General features: G+C 44.8%; 1 long non-coding RNA gene across 1 annotated transcript; it reads left to right on the plus strand.

Annotated features, from left to right (window-relative positions):
• The first annotated feature begins 44 nt into the window (after positions 1–44).
• LOC309542970 lies at positions 45–3133 on the plus strand. The gene is made up of 2 exons (XR_014224489.1): positions 45–297; positions 2768–3133. It is a non-coding gene; the product is annotated as an uncharacterized lncRNA (long non-coding RNA).
• Positions 3134–15799: the final 12666 nt, after the last annotated feature.

Consider the following 15799-nt stretch of genomic DNA (forward strand, 5'->3'; position numbering starts at 1 on the left):
GTGTGTGGGGGGGAAGTGACAGCTGACGTGGCTGCGAGGGAAAGCGCGCGTAGGCGGGCCGGGGTGCGCGCGCGCACCCGCACCCGCACCCGCACAGCCTCTCTCGCCTCTTTACCTCAGGGACGCAGGAGCCTCGCGGTGGGGGCGCCAGTTGTTGTTGTTGAACTCGCCCGTTCCCGCCAGATTTGGCCCAGCGGCCGGGGACGATGGGAGTTGTAGTTCAACAACGTTTGAAGCGGGGACGGGGACGCTGCATTAAGGCCACTCACTCAGAATATATAATTGATCTGTAGAAAGGCCGCCGCCGCCGCTTCCATCCCCCCCCTCCCCTGGGAGATCCAGCCATGGCGCCTCCCAGAGTAACGATTCGAAGCAGCGGCAGCTGTTTACTTGCAAGTGTTTTGCAGCCGCTAGCTTGCCTGTTTTTCGTGGGCACGCGAGCAGCAGCAGCAGCTTTGTTGTGCCGCTTTTGCCCCGGAGTTGTCTTGAGGAGAAGGCATGCGGTTGCAGCGCGGAGGAGGGTCTCCCACCGCCCAAGAGATGCTACGATCTCCTTGGGGGTGCTTTCAGCTGGCCGGGGGCCCTCCAGAGTCGCTGGGCCTGGCCGGCTCCTCTGCAATGCTAACCCCTGTCTGGACTAGAAACCTGTAAACTTTATACCAAAAAACACAATTTCGAGGTGTACAAAATTATGGGCGTAGCTGTGGGGGTGCAGCTGCCTCCCTTAAATCAATACAAATCTGAGGTTCTGTCTCCCCTTAACAATACCCTGCCCCCCACAAACAGAATTCCTGGCTATGCCCGTGTACAAAATTACATGGCGTTAAAGTGTATCATCCAATTCATATTCTGTCAAAATAGATCAATTCCCCCTGCCCCATCTCCATGCTTAATACTTTGTAGCTTTGATCTAATTCTCCTAAGGGTTGTTAGAGTGGAGAGGTAGGAACACAAACACTTCGAATCCTATAGCTAAATAAGCATGGTTGTCCCAAAAGTGTTGTGACACCCAGGGCTGTCTTAAGCATATGCAGTGCCGGGGTGCAAAGATCCGCCTGGTGCGTCCCCATCCTGGTTGCCCAGTCCCAGGCATGCAGGAGGGTGGAGCTGGCCGGCCGCCTCAGCATCTCACTGGCTTGGTTGTCCCCGAACTCGCGGCGCAGAGCCGCCTGCAGCAGGAGAGCCCAACCAACAGACGGGCTCTTCCCCAGACTCAACTCTCGGGCCCCGGACTCTCGGCCTAGCGCCCTGAGAGCCCGCGCCCGGGTGCCCTGCACCCCTACTGCCTATAGGTAAGACGGCCCTGGTGACACCTTGTGAGTGGAATCTCCATCTAAATTTGCATTGGCTTTCATGCAAATTAACATTTCCATTTGAATTCTCATCTGTACTGACGTTGCAAAAATGGCAAAAGCAAAAAATAAAATAAAATAGGGCTCAAATGTGTTTCATCTAGCCCAATTCAGCGTATTTTTATGTGGTGAACCTCCCTGTAATCTTCAGATAAAGGACAGTATGCAAATATGATAATTTAAAAAAATTATTTGGGTGGAGCTTCCTTCTTTGCAAAAACAGCAGTCTCTGAAAGCAGGAGACTAAAGATGTAGTTGGCATATAAAACACATGTATAAATATGGTAGGGGCTGCTGCCCCTACTTGGGTTGCTCACCAACCCTGTCAAAGTGAAGGTCCTGCATTAGTGCCTGGAAGTGGTATTGAACTGGATGTGGCTCAAGAAATGGAAGTTGAATCCAACCAAGATAGAAGCTCTGTGCTTTGGGGGTTACCATGTCTGGGATTTGGTCAGACAACATGTTCTGGATGGTATTGCACTTACTGAAGAGCAAGAGTGTGGTTTGGGAGTTCAGTCTAGAGCTATCATTGTCACTTGAAGCTAAGGCGACCTCAGCAGCTGCTTAGGTTGGTCCCTCAGCTACAGCTTTTTCTGGGCAGGAATAGCCTGACTACAGTTATCCACACCCTGATAACCTTCAGGATGGACTTTTATAATACACTTTATATGGGTCTTCCAACTCTTGAAGGCTCTCCAGAATTTGCAATTAACGCAGAATGTGATGGTGAGAATATTGATATGAGTAGCGGGGTTGTTGTGTATATAACACCTATTCTCAGACAGAAGCAACTGGTTGCCAGCTATCTTCTGGGCCTAACTGAAGGACTTAAGCTGATATCTAAAGCCCTGAATGGGCTGGATCCCAAATATCTGAGAAAACGCTTTCTCCTATATCCATCCACCTGCCCACATACTAAAATCAGTGGAAGAGACTTTCCTAGTGATTCTTGTATTAAAGGACCTGTTGAGTGCAGCGACCTGTGGAAGGTCTTTTTCAGTGGTGGTTTCGCATCTTTGGAATTACGGTACCTTCCCACAACTCTGTTCTTTCATATGCCTGTTGAAAACCCACCTTTCCCACCAGGTTTTTAGTGGCTAATAGATTAAGCCATTTTAATGGTGTTTTTAAGTTATGCTGTTTATGTAACTTGTGAGAATGATGTTAATGCTTTTGTTTATTTTGTAGTTGTTTTTTTCTTGTTTGTAAATATAGTGAAGGGCAGTATGTAAATATCTTAAAAAGGAAACTAATAAATGATGGTTGCACATGCAGGTACATTGCAGTAATTTCACACATGACGTGTGCCTGCAAAAAACCTGACGTGGTTGCTTGTAATTCTTCAATAATATGCAAGATTAGCAAATATAAATGAGATTGCTTCTCTTTTCTCTTAACTGTTTTTTAATTTTCAGATATATGTAAGTGAAGGCAAGGAGACAAGACATTAAATTCCAAATATTTGAGCTGTCAAAACATAACCACAACATCAGTATGCAAGATGGTGTGTTTATTTTGTTTTCTGTTTTGTTTGTTTTGCTGTTGTGATTTGGTTCAACCCATCCTGTGCACTCAGTTACAGACGGAATAAATTTTAGGACTGGACCATAAAATATCCATCTATGTTTGGCCAGAGGAAGCAGAGAATGGAAGTTGAGATGTTTCCATATTTTATTTAAGGATAACTAATTCAGTTTGTTGCTCTTTGTGATAATGACTTCTAATTTTACAATCACTCTCTTTGAAGTCCCTTTGTTTGATGAATAAATCTGCAATGTGAATGTAAGGTTTCCTGTGATTATTAATTTGAGAATTTTAATGAGACACAGCTGCATTATTTGATGCATATTTAATTTTTTAAATTATTTGCTCTGAAGATCAAAACTAGAGAGATGTGAATGTGTCCTTTCTGACTTGCTTCTTAGAACCCCTGATGAGCAAGGTAGAAAAAAAAATAGATCGTTTTCCTTCCATGACTGCAATGCAGATCTGATTGTGGGAGTGGTTGCTAGCAAACACCATGGGGTCTGTGTTCAGCCAATAACAGCCAACTCTCTCAGGCTGAATTTAAATATATGTTGTTGGTCTGAGTTGCCATTTTCTGGCTTCTAAACAGAACAAATATCACTTTTTCTATTAGCCCCAGCAATTTCTTAAGCACACTGGCAGGCATTCATCGAACAACCAGCAATGATTACTTGTAAACACCGCTAATTCTTTGGTCTAATTATACAATTGCAAGCTATATAGCCCCTTTAAACCGGAGTACTATGATTTATGCCAGTCCAGTAGGACTAGACAGGCAGCTTTCGAGTTCTGCCATGGTGATTTATGCCAGTCCAGTAGGACTAGACAGGTAGCTTTCGAGTTCTGCCATGGTGATGGCTGGCTTTCACTGAGCAGGAAAACGGAGGAGAAGAAAACGACAGAAACACAAAACAAGAGAGCGTAGCAGCCCTAACAGCTGCTTCCCGAGTATCCATGGCAATACCACCGGCACACACAAATCACCGAGAAGATGATGCTTGCCCATGTTAACAATGTATAGATTGAGTTAATCTGCACATGGGGACAAGAAAACATCACCTCACACCAGCCCACTGCACATCCTACGAGATACTGACATCACAGCTCCCTGCACTATATAAGCTGCTGAAGTGTGCAAGCAGCGAGAGCCCTGTGAGGGCCTTCAGAAATTTTGGTCCATGACTACAATGATGATAATCCCTACAGGGCAGGTTTGAGGGAGTCTCAGGCAAGCTGCTCTCTCCAACACAGTACCCTTCTCATAGGCAGCTCCCCACGTCCATGAGCTTGCTCTGTGATGGGGTGGCTGGCAGCAGAGGAAATGTGTGCTATAGCCTCCTAGCTTGGTGGGGGTCTCAGCTCTGCACCCCCTTTTTGGGGGGGGAATAAAAGGCAGCTCAGCTACCATAACCAAGCCAGCACCGCACCCTGAAATAGCAAGGCATTTCAGAGGAGGCAATGGTAGTTGCAGTGCTGGCCCTTAAAAACACGGACCCTTAAAATTAGAAGACCGCAATCCTGGCATCAACTTTGATTGATGCCTCCAAGGCATTTGCCCTACCATTCTGAGTGCTGGTGACACAAACTCTTCATCGCCCACGGAATGGGTTTATGTTTAGCACGCTATATCTCCCTTGAACACAAACTGGTATTCATGACAAAGTTGTGCATATTCAGTTCAAAAAGTAACCCAGTTAATCCACCTATGTTTTTGAGGACACAGTGAGACTCATTGCAACCACTTCAAAATATACTTGCAGAAAAAGATTGGAAGAAGTTAAGAGATGTTCAGCCTGCCCTGCTGGAAAAGCGAACTGAAAATATAGAACTACATTATCCAGTACCTGGTCAATATATTATACACCTAGATGTTGAGGAAAAATCTGTTCATATCTATGTCCAGCACGACTTGTGTGATAGATATACAGTTCTAAATCAAATAAGAGAGTCAGTAAGCCTGTTAGATGTAGGGAGCATAACTGAAAAGTCATGTTCAGATATATTTCATGCACCATATCTTCCTCCATGATCACACACACACACACACACACACACACACACACTCCTCCAAAGAACTTCAGGTGATATCAGTGATTCTCTCTCCCATCCTCACAGCAACCTATGCAGTTAGCTAGGCTGAGATAGATGGTGACTGGTCTATGGACACCCAGTGGACTTCATGACTGGGTGGGGATTTGAACCCAGGTCTCTTCTGTCCAACACTCAGATCTAGCCTTCCTTTGTCTGGTGACCTCCAGGTGTTTTGGACTGAACTGTCATCCCTGACTATTGACCATGCTGGTTGGGGCAGATGGAAGATGTAGTCTTAAATATCTGGCGGGGACTAAGCTGGAGAAGACTGTTCTAACCACCACTCCATGCTGCCATAGGGTCTCAACAATCACTGCTTGTTGCTGGTGGGGCTAGAAGAGAATTAAGAGGACTTCCCGCTGTGCTGACAAACGATTTGTTCTCATCACTGTTTAACTGAAAGCATTGTGATTATTATTTACATGGATTAGTTTCCTGTTAACCTAGTCCTCTAAGGGATGCCCAACACAAATCAAATAATCAAATATTAAATCAGGTAAAATGAGGCACGATGGAAGAAAATTATAAATACATAAAAAAGGCCTCAGTAATCCTCCAGGGGTAAAAATATAATACTCAAATTAATAGCCCATTTGCCACTAACGTGTGACATGCCTCACACAGTTGAGCTCTACTTGAGATTGTGTCAAATGAGAAGTGAGAATTTAAGCATAAAACATAATACCTTTGTTGGAGTAAATGAGAAGCACTTCTGTCAAGAGCTGAATTCATTAAATACAGACACTGACGGGAGTCTGATCAGTGATGTGCATGTTAAAAGGGATATTCACTGGTGTGTCATTGATACATTCATGTTTCTGCTCAGTAACGCACACCCGAGTGCTTAATATCGTAGGTCACATTGCAACAGGCACAGTTGGAAACTGCTGAGTACTACAAATATTTATGGCAATATATAACCTGATGACATTTCCTGCCTTCAGGACACACATGATTTGAGTTCTCCTGCTTTCATAGACCGTATGATTAATCATATTCTTACACTAATAAGGAGGATAGTAATATAAGCAGTTTACACAAACAAATATCTAAGTTAAGGTCAACTGTATAACACACAAAATGGAATAATACCTGAATGATTAATTTTGAGATGTGCTTTCATGGAGCTGAAATAGCCTTCAGATTGGTGCTGCCTTATAGAGGTAACATTCACCTTTCGTGGTAAACAAGTGCAGATCAACTTTAGCTAGAAGAAATAGATAAAACAGATTCTTTTGTTTGGGAAGGAAAAGGTTGAGCAACTGAAGCTGTGGAATAGTTTTCTACGTGTTCTTAAACATATGAAGTTAAGCAAAATAATCAAAATACGCTTGTAATTCAGGTGCCATGCAGTGATGAGAGTTTTTAAGTGTAGAAAACACACTGAATATCAAATATGTATTTCAATATGGGTCATGATGACCCAGCCAACCTTGGACTCTCCCACTGAAATCAATGGGACCAAAAGCATTGGCTGTTTTAGATGGAATTGAATCCATGGCTGAATTGTGTCCTTTGACTGGCATGACAATCCTTGTTGAAGTGCTGTCAAACATAGTGGTCCCATACCAAATGAAACCTCTCATAAGTGTCTGCCGAACATGGGGAAACCCAGGATAAAGAGTTCCATTGCAACCACATAGTGTTTGAGTTGGAAGGGATCTTGGAGAATGTGAAAATACCCCTGAAAAGCTCAGGTTCAAGGTAAGCTTTGCTTGATTCAAACTACAGATCTGTAATGAAGGTTAGTCCTTTGTTGAAGGCTAGCTTTTGGGGGTCCGAGAGTCACTTTGGTGGTCAGCCAGGGGCTGAAGCATACCAGCAAAAAGTCCACTTAGGTATACATGGGGACGTGGGTGGCACTGTGGTCTAAACCACTGAGTCTCTTGGGCTTGCTGATCAGAAGGTCAGCAGTTTGAATCTGCTCGATGGTGGTGAGCTTTCGTTGTTCTGTCTCAGCTCTTAGCAGTTCGAAAGCACACCAGTGCAAGTAGATAAATAGGTATCGCTGCAGTGGGAAGGTAAATGGCGTTTCCATGCGCTCTGGTTTCCGTCACGGCGTCCTGTTGCAACAGAATCAGTTTAGTCATGCTGGCCACATGACCTGAAAAGCTGTCTGTGGACAAACACCTGCACCCTCGGCCTGAAAGTGAGATGAGTGCCGCAACCCCATGGTCTCTCCTCCTTTCTCACCTTCATAGGTGCTTCTGCTGAATAAAAACCACTTCCACCTGTGGATCCAACCCATTTCCCCCTCACCCTGTGTCTTGAAAGTGGTTTGAATGAAGAAGAAGAAGAGTTTGGATTTGATATCCCGCTTTATCACTACCTGAAGGAGTCTCAAAGTGGCCAACACTCTCCTTTCCCTTCCTCCCCCACAACAAACACTCTGTGAGGTGAGTGGGGCTGAGAGACTTCAGAGAAGTGTGACTGGCCCAAGGTCACCCAGCAGCTGCATGTGGAGGAGCGGGGAAGTGAACCCGGTTCCCCAGATTACGAGTCCACCGCTCTTAACCACTACACCACACTGGAATGTCATGTGCAGTGTGTACATTCACCCTACGTTCCCTTCTGCTAAAATTTCTTGGATGTTTTTCTTGGTATTTCAGGAAAAGGCTAGAAGTAACAATGGGGCAAAAGAAACCTGTGGGCTCCCCATGCAATATGAAGTCCCGCTCATACTTCCTCCAGCTCTCTTTAAAAGTACCGTCTTTCTCCAGCTACATCAGTTGGAGTAAAAGGGGCCTGGTGTATTGGGACAAATGGGGTACTGCCCCCTAACCCCAGTCTGCCCTCTTTCAGCCCCACACCACCTGCCTGCTCCATTTCTTACAAACAGTTCATGGGACAGCACAGCCTGTCAGCTTCCTCCTGCTTAGTCTCAGTGTTGTCACACTGTTGGGAGTAGGTTGGAGACAAAGCTAGAGTTAGCTGGCGCTGCCTATCATTGGCTCTGGCGCCCCCTACTGTTGGGCTCCCTGCCTCCCACCCTATCAGTTCCAATGAGCATCAGCCTGCTTGAGGACTCATCCACACTGTTGCTTTCCTCTGGGGAACCCCACCCCCCGCTATTGACTGCTGAATTGGAGCAAATGTCTGCTGGGTTTCCTCTGGATTGACGTTTTCCAGGAGAAAGCAGTGGAGGAGAGGCAAAACCACTTGGGCACTTGCCAAGAAAGCATAGTTTAAGCAGAAAACCACTCAGCCCTGTGCTTTCTAGGCACAGAACAAGTGGAAGTGTGGACGAACCCTGAGTTGAGAGCAGAAGTCCAGGTCACTGATGCAATAATTCTGGTTTGGCAGAGTGGGAAAGCAGAAACTCATTGTATCCTGCCCAGCAGGTCAATGCCTCTGATGGTTGCTGCCAGGCACAGGAAAATTGACTTGCCTTGCTTGTTTTAGAAGCAAACAGAGCTGTAACCCTTCATTAACAATGAGTTCAACCAATTGATCCTCTACTGCGTTTGCCAATTGCACCAGTGAATAAAGTTGAACTCTGACTGCTGGCATTGCTCCATCAACAACAGAGGTGGATTTAGGGGAGCGTGATTGGTTTGCCTGCACTAGGCGTCAAGCCAAGAGGGTGCTGCAGAGGGTGCTGTAGCAATGAAGGTGAGAGTCAGGGTGGGGGTCTGAGTTTGGGTGTCACACAGGGCGCCACCGAAATTTTAAAGTCCGACACTGCCAATGGGAGCCACAAAGCAGGAAGCAAAACAAAGGTGGTTTTTTTCAATTTAAAAATTGTTTTCCATTTTGGGAAGTTCATTTTAATTTGCCTTTCTGTTTACCATGCTGTAGGAGAGCTGAACTGCAAGGCTAATGCAATTGATACACTGTGGTTTTAACTCTGAATATTGTGTGAGCCTTATTGCTTAAGAGGATACATTGACGCAGATGGCACTGTGGTCTAAACCACTGAGCCTCTTGAGCTTGCCGATCCAAAGGTCGGCGGTTCGAATCTGCGCATACAAGGGGTGAGCTCCCATTGCACTGTCCCAGCTTTTACCAACCTAGCAGTTTGAAAGCACACCACGCAAGTAGATAAATGGGTACTGCAGTAGTGGGAAGGTAAACGGCATTTGCGTGCGCTCTGGTTTCCGTCACGGTGTTACGTCACGCCAGAAGCAGTTTAGTCCTGCTGGCCACATGACCTGGAATGCTGTCTGTAGACAAACGCCGGCTCCCTCGGCCTGAAAGCAAGATGAGCGCCACAACCCCACAGTCGCCTTTGACAGGACTTAACCGTCCAGGCGTCCTTTACCTTTTACCAGACATGTAAAGGCTACTCGATGAAGAAAGGCAGGATCAAACAAGTAGCTAGTTAATGAATGAATGAGTTCTTATCTGTTGCCCTGAAAAGTTCAGCCCAGGTTCCTTGGCAGAAGAAACAACCCACAACTGTTCCATGCACAGCCTTGCACAACCTTTGTTTGGAGCAAGCTAAGAACGCCAGAACAGAAGAAGAAGAAGAGGAGTAGTAGTTTGGATTTGATATCCTGCTTTATCACTACCCGAAGGAGTCTCAAAGCGGCTAACATTCTCCTTTCCCTTCCTCCCCCACAACAAACACTCTGTGAGGTGAGTGGGGCTGAGAGACTTCAGAGAAGTGTGACTAGCCCAAGGTCACCCAGCAGCTGCATGCGGAGGAGAAGAGACGCAAACCTGGTTCACCAGATTACAAGTCCACCGCTCTTAACCACTACACCACACTGCATCTCTCCAGTGACCCAGCTAGTCCAGCATCCTGTTCTCACACAGTGGCCAATCAGATGCTCCCTTGGAGCTATTTGTGATGCTGCTGTGAGATGTGGCATCAGACCAGAACTTGTCACCATCCTCTCCTGTGTGCTCAGGAGTCTCCTGTCTTCTCACCCCTTTGTTGTGGTTTATCAGCATCACTGGAACTTTAGCACTGAATGAAGTCCAGTTGGAACACGCTCCTCCTACCGGGATCTCCCTCAGTCCTTTAATTCAGATTAGGGAGACCTCTAGCACCACCAGTATTTCCTGATATTGAATCTACTCAAAGCCTCTCAAAGCCTCCTAGGCCTAAGAACACAGGCAGCTGCTTTAAATGGAGTCAGAGCCATGGCGGTTCATTTAACTAGGGCTGGCATGCATTTGGAATTCCCTGGACATAGCCGGGATTCGTCCGCCGGAAATGGAATCCAGGCGGAATTTCCGGAAATTAGCAAAAATGTCCGGGAAAACCCGGGTGCATGGCATGTCAGAAGTGTAGATTTTTCTGGCAAATTGTAAAATGAAAAAGCTCAACAACCCCCTCCCCCCGAGAAGCTCAACAATTTTTCTGGCCAGATTTTCACTTTTTGAAATATGGCAACCCTAATTTAGTCCAGTCCTGTTGATAACGACTAGTGGCAGTTCTCCAGAGGTGTTTTTTTTTAAATTTTTTTATTTAGTTTTACAAATTAAAATTTGAATTCAAAATCATCAATAATAAAAATATAAACAAGCAAAGAATCAGCCAAATCTCTGGACTTCCCCCCATCCCTCCACGGGTTCCGTCACTAATCCTTTTCTGCTGCATATTTTAAGTCACTCCAATCAGGGCCACTGGTCCCATCACCTCCTGGCAAATAGAAGGGGAAGAAATGGAGGCAGTGAGAGATTTTACTTTCAGCCCTGGAAGGACAGATCCTGAAGCTGGGGCTCCAATACTTTGGCCACTTCATGAGAAGAGAAGACTCCCTGGAAAAGACCCTGATGTTGGGAAAGATGGAGGGCACAAGGAGAAGGGGATGACAGAGGACGAGATGGTTGGACAGTGTTCTTGAAGCTACCAGCATGAGTTTGACCAAACTGCGGGAGGAAGTGGAAGACAGGAGTTCCTGGCGTGCTCTGGTCCACTGGGTCACGAAGAGTCGGACACGACTAAACGACTAAACAACAACAATTTTTTAAAAATATCCCCTTTACTCCTAGTTCTTGTTACATTACAAATGTTATTTAAATCCTGCTAAGGAGCTCAACTGTTTACATTGGTCTCCAAGGTAACTTATAGATTTCCATCATTCTTTATTAGGAAATAGTGTGTTTCAATGCACGTCCCGCCCCACCCTCCCCAGCTTCAATCCAAATTGAGTAGAAGAACGACCCACCAGCCTTTTAAGTTGGCACTGTGTACACATTTGTAGTACGAAAGGAGGGAAGGGGAACTCAAGGAGCCTAAAGGGGGAAAAACCTTGTGTATGATTGTCGAGTTGGAAGGGACCCTGAGGATCATCTAGTCCAACCCCCTGCAGTGCAGGAATATGCAGCTGTCCCATACGGGGATCAAACCTTCAACCTTGGCGTTATCAGCGCCACGCTCTAACCAACCGAGCTACAGTGGTACCTTGGGTTACAGACGCTTCAGGTTACTAACGCTTCAGGTTACAGACTCCGCTAACCCAGAAGTAGTACCTCGGGTTAAGAACTTTACCTCAGGATGAGAACAGAAAATGTGCGCTGGCGGCAGCGGGAGGCCCCATTAGCTAAAGTGGTACCTCAGGTTAAGAACAGTTTCAGGTTAAGAACGGACCTCCGGAACGAATTAAGTTCTTAACCTGAGGTACCACTGTATATTGATTTGATTGAAACAAAAAGACAACCACCCCTCTGCTCCTCTGGCCTATCAGCATTTCTGAAATGATATAGCTGTGAAAAAACTTATCGCTCTTCAAGGAAGATTTTTCTGGCTTTGCTTTGTGTGAGCACACCCTGCATGTCTATATAAACACGGAGGCACTTCCTATAAAGAATGCTGCCTGGGGCACATATCATAAAACTCACAGTGCAATTAAATGGGCAGTTTGTATTGGAAACGAAATGGGTACGGTGCCTGGAATCTGAACTGAAGCAAAGGAAAAACAGAGAGCCCCACACTTGTATCTCAAGCAACCTTTTTAGGGCTAGCTGTTCTCTATGCAGCTGACAGGTCAAAGCCAAACTGTGAAGAAAGCTAACTTGAAAAAGAAGAAAGAAAGCAGCTTTTTCCAAATTTGAGAGGAGGCCTGGATCCAACTCAATATCTTTATGCACTAATTAGTGGCTGTAGACATAGGCAATATGAGAAAAAGCAAGTATTATTTAAATGAATGTTGTTTATATTGCATGATGACCAAAATAAGTTTTAAATTCTGCTTTGGAACATTCTACCAAAAGTTTTTAGATTAATAAATAACTCCTAGGTACCAAAAGAGCATCTCAAGGTGTATTGCTGACCTTACAACACAATGCGGAAATCTTGACGTTGCCACACGGGACAGAGTGATTTTGCCCTTAAATGCACGACAATTTCGTTTCAGTGGAATTTCGGGCCAGTCGGTGTCATTTCTTGTGCTTTCATTGTCCCAACATGATCAACGTGCAATTTGTCACGATTTGGATCTATTTTGTCGATGACTCTTAAGGGAATGGCTGAATGATGTCCTCGCTCTGGCTGATTTCTCTGAACCCGACATGGCTTGTGCTTTAGAGAAGGTTCTGGAACAAGCATTGGAAAGCACAGCTGTGCAATCCTACTGGAGCCAGTTGATGGCAACAAAATGTCGCCTGGGGAAAAGAGGAGCAACAGAATAGCCTCCTGGGGCAGCTGTCACCTGGGCTTCAGGGAATAAAGGTAGCCAGGTAGCAATTATTAGAGTAAAATCTCTCTCTCTCTCTCTCTCTCTCTCTCTCTCTCTCTCTCTCTCACACACACACACACACACACACAATGTTTGTTAAATCAGCTGGCACACTGGAGCATTCCCCCCCACTTTCAGCAAATATAAAACATTCACTGTGTATAATTTGTGATAGTAATAATTTGATTCCATATCAGTATTGTATACGTTCCCTGGTTGCTATATGCACGGCTTCCTGATCCACCAAGGATTAAGTCCTAATATTTTCCAGAACACTTGGATTCTGATTAATGAACACGGCCCATTAGACACTAGGCCCCTTTGCTTAGCAGTCAACCCCACAAATATAAACTTTCAGCTTGTTTCACCCCAGATGTTTTCTTGGCTGTCTGCTGCCTCCACAAAACACTGTCTCTTGCTTCCTAATTAGTAAAATCCAAATGCGGATTCAAGGAAGTGTATGGCATTTTTAAAGCGAGGGTGCCAGCTAGTGGCGGAGAAATGATATACAGAGCTACAATCACAACCTTGACATTTATATAAGAATACAGTACGTTTTTATTTGCATCATGATAATGTGGCATTAAGTTTTATTTGTCAGTTATCACTATATTGTACCGGGGGGGGGAGAGAGTGGAGTGAAATCCGGTGCCTGCCATCCTTTTTCTTTTTTTCTTGTGATAGGATTTAATTGGGGATTATTTATTTGAAATCTTCATGCTGTTATTTGATGGAGAGATTGCCTCATACATCAGAGCATTTACTGGTGAGGTCTTTTCATTTCTGGTTTTATGTCTGTGGACATTGCTTGCTGTATATTCCAAACATGTAACTACTGTAGCACTTCACGAGATATATTGCATTTCCGGTGAAATGCAGTAAGTTTTAACATGGTGCTTTTTAAAAAGTCATTGAGAATATTTCCTCTTTGAGAGTGTATCTACCCCATCTCTCGAACTGATTCACTTGTGAACATAAGGAGAGCTATAAAGTAGCTAATAAAATGGAAATGTCTGCAGTGGCTATTTTTTTTAAAAAAACACCAGATAGTACATTGAGTGGAAATAAAGATCTAAAGCTTCAAAGGGGGAAAATACACACTTTTCTCATCTACCTGACGTTTGTTTACACTTCAGTACTGTATTTGGGTCGTGCTTGAAAAATAAACATGCAGGAAAAACTGAAATTACACTGCTGGTATTTTACGGAAAGAACAAAGAGTCATCGGCAGGTCATCTTTTCTAGTTTAATTAAGCAATAACTGATTTTAGAGGAGCTGTGGTGAGCTCTCGAATACTAATAAATAAGGCCAGGGACTGAGGCATTACTTTCGTTAAATAGTGGGAGCTGTTTATAACTCTATTACTTACTGGCTGGAATCAATTATTATTACTGATACTCTACAAATAATTTATAACCAAAAGCACAGGGAAGGCTGTAAAGCAGAACTTTTCTTTAAATGTCACATGTACCCTATGAAGGTCAGCTGTCGCGAATAAGGACACCCCAGATGAACGCACTTGCAATAACATTTTGTGAAGACAGATTGAGTGTTAGTGACAGCTACCAGCAGCAAGCAGAGCTGGCGCAGTCCTTTCGCTGGTTCAATGAGACGAAGAGAAAACACACGAGGATGCGTGGCATTATGCCGGGGTATTAAAAAAATAAAAATAAAACAATGGTTGCTGTTGAGGGTCCCCCCCCCCCATGGTGGGGTAGATGAGGAGCAAAGCTTGGAAGCCCTAGGGCCCTTGATGAGATTTCAGATACCAGGAGATAGATATTTGTAAGGGATAAAATTCTTTGCGCTGAAGGAAGTCCGGTCGTTGACACTTCACGAAGCACATCACATTGTTTGGAGTTTTCACACCATGTTTTTAAATGTTTTAAAACATCTTGCTATGGTTGGTAAAGCAAGATAAGACTATGTACAATCTGTTTGTTTGTTTGTTTTATATACTGCCCTTGCTGCCCTTCCTCATAAGATCTCAGAGCAGTTCACTGAATAAAATACAGGATAAAGGCAAGTAAATAAGTAAAACAAAACAGCAAAACAATACCCCCTCCCCTTCCCACAGACACATTTAAAAGGTTGTAGAATATTAATCAGCCCAAGGCCTGGTTGAAGAGGAACTTTTTTGCCTGGTGTCTAAAAACAGAGAGTGAAGGCATCAGGCTGAACCTTCTTGGGGAAAGCCAGTGTGATGTAATGGTTAAGAGCGGTGGACTCGTAATCTGGTGAACCGGGTTCGCATCCCCGCTCCTCCACATGCAGCTGCTGGGTGACCTTGGACTAGTCACACTTCCTTGAAGTCTCTCAGCCCCACTCACCTCACAGAGTGTTTGTTGTGGGGAAGGAAGGGAAAGGAGAATGTTAGCCGCTTTGAGACTCCTTCGGGTAGTGATGAAGCGGGATATCAAATCCAAACTCCTCCTCCTCCTCTTCTTCTTCATTCCGCAAACAGGCAGCCACTACAGAGAAGGCCCTTGTGTTGCCACCCTCCGGACCGCACATGGAGGAGGCACACGACTTAAAATGAAGAAGTATCATTCCCCCCACTGTGTTTCAAATCATATTGTACACACCGGAGAAGGGGTGTGGACGTCTTCACCTAATGCACCTTGCCTGTTTGGTTTCCCTGCATCTGCAGCCCTCTCAACTCCTGTTCAAAAAACCGGCATCCGCACATGTGCTGTCGTCCACGCATGCGCAATGGCTGCCTCAAAAGTGCACTCCTCAGTTTAACAGCAAAGTGAACGCATCTGATGTTTCTCAAACAGATGGAAGCTGGTTGGAGAAACAGTGAACAGTGAACAGCGGCGTCTCTCAAGAAACCACAGGATAAATATGGATTGTAGCTCCTGCCATGTATTCAAACAATAGTCACACGAACACTGCCTAAGCAACGTTCCAGAGAGCATCACCTACTATAATTATAGGGTGCCCATTGATTTCAGTGGGTCTGCTATGAGAATGACTGTTGCTGGTTATCATTCATGATAGCCCCAACTCCTTGGGTGTGCAAAGCACTCATTTTGCAGCCATGAAAATCAGCATTTGTACACTGGCTTCCATGAAGATGTGAACAGCAGCTTAAGTGCTTTTCAGAAAGTGTTGCTTTTATTTCCGTAAACAACAACAAAACCTGTGTTAGCCTGCATTATTCCCATTTCACAGACTGCGGATGGCAGGTAGCAATT

This window comes from Podarcis vaucheri, assembly GCF_965113315.1.
Source record: "Podarcis vaucheri genome assembly, chromosome: 1".
NCBI classification, from domain to species: domain Eukaryota; kingdom Metazoa; phylum Chordata; class Lepidosauria; order Squamata; family Lacertidae; genus Podarcis; species Podarcis vaucheri.